This window comes from Mercenaria mercenaria, chromosome 10 (genome assembly GCF_021730395.1).
Source record: "Mercenaria mercenaria strain notata chromosome 10, MADL_Memer_1, whole genome shotgun sequence".
Classification (NCBI taxonomy): Eukaryota; Metazoa; Mollusca; class Bivalvia; order Venerida; family Veneridae; genus Mercenaria; species Mercenaria mercenaria.
This window is the reverse complement of record NC_069370.1, coordinates 70,625,623-70,626,857: the sequence shown is the minus strand read 5'-3', so window position 1 is coordinate 70,626,857 and position 1,235 is coordinate 70,625,623.

Genomic DNA, 1,235 nt, shown 5'->3' with positions numbered 1-1,235 from the left:
GTATTCTAAGTATTTTTCATAAAATTTTGTTAGGACGTCCTTGGTAAAATAAGCAAATCTAAAAAACGGCTTTTAAAGAAATATAAAGAAATGGAGTATTGACACCAGTACAGGTTTTTCAAGGAAGCAGACTCGAGAGTGGAGTGGTTACAATAAGCTTGAAGCTTTCATCACAATCGAGCTAAAACAAATTAGTACAAACTAAAACATAATAGTACAAGTTAAAGCATAGCAAAAATTCCTTCTAGGGCACATCTATATAAATATATAATGATCATCTTGTAAATTTTGGTTGCAATTTCTTCTTTAAATATTGGTCATCAGTGTGTGGAACACTAGGATTGGACGCAATGACAAGACCATTCTACCTTATTGGCATTCTATAACCCCCGTTTAAGCGCCCCGGGGGCGTTACATTTGCACCAAGGGGGCGTTTATATCTGCACCAAAATACGAAAAACAATGTCAAGTCCGCTATTTCCACAGTAATTACGCTAAATCCAACAACAAAGTAAATCCGTTACCACTTTTAGTTGAGTAAATACGGCAATTAAGAAACACTGGCTGTACACGTTGACCCGATTTAAACTCGTAATGTCCACGTATTATTGGAAAATCGTACACGCGTGTAGATTTTTTGAGAAGTTTATAGAGATGATATAGTGGACAATTAAAAGTGAATAGTGGATATTTTACGGAACTTGGGTGGGTTTTTTTCTAACATGTAAAATGGATGTTATACGCGTGTTTCGTTTTAATCAGTTACTTTTTGAAAAATGTTCATCCCTTCAATAGCTAGTGATGGGATCCTAATTAACTAGTGTTTTGGGCCGCCGTGATTTGATGCGCTAACAGTCTTCGACCTCGCACACAACAAATTTAGCGGTCATTAATCAAGTAATTCATGGCTGTAATTTAGTAGTATCTGTCCTAAACATCCGGGCATTCGATTCATGAATTTGTTGTGCACAATGAGAGGGTCGCAATGGGGTTTGTTTTCACATTATTAAACATGCATTCGAAGGTAACGACGTATGTTAACCTTTGTGACAAATGAGATGTTTAGCCTGTTTCAACAACTCCACTTTTCCATCCTCGGGTTTAGTAATGTGTAATCTGCAGAGCGCGTTCAGCCAGAGAGTCGCCTCAATTAGGAAAGAATAATTTAAACGTCAGAGGTTATTTCTAAGGTCACGGAGTATGATTGGCCAGCTTGTAACGACAACAGCTTTCAA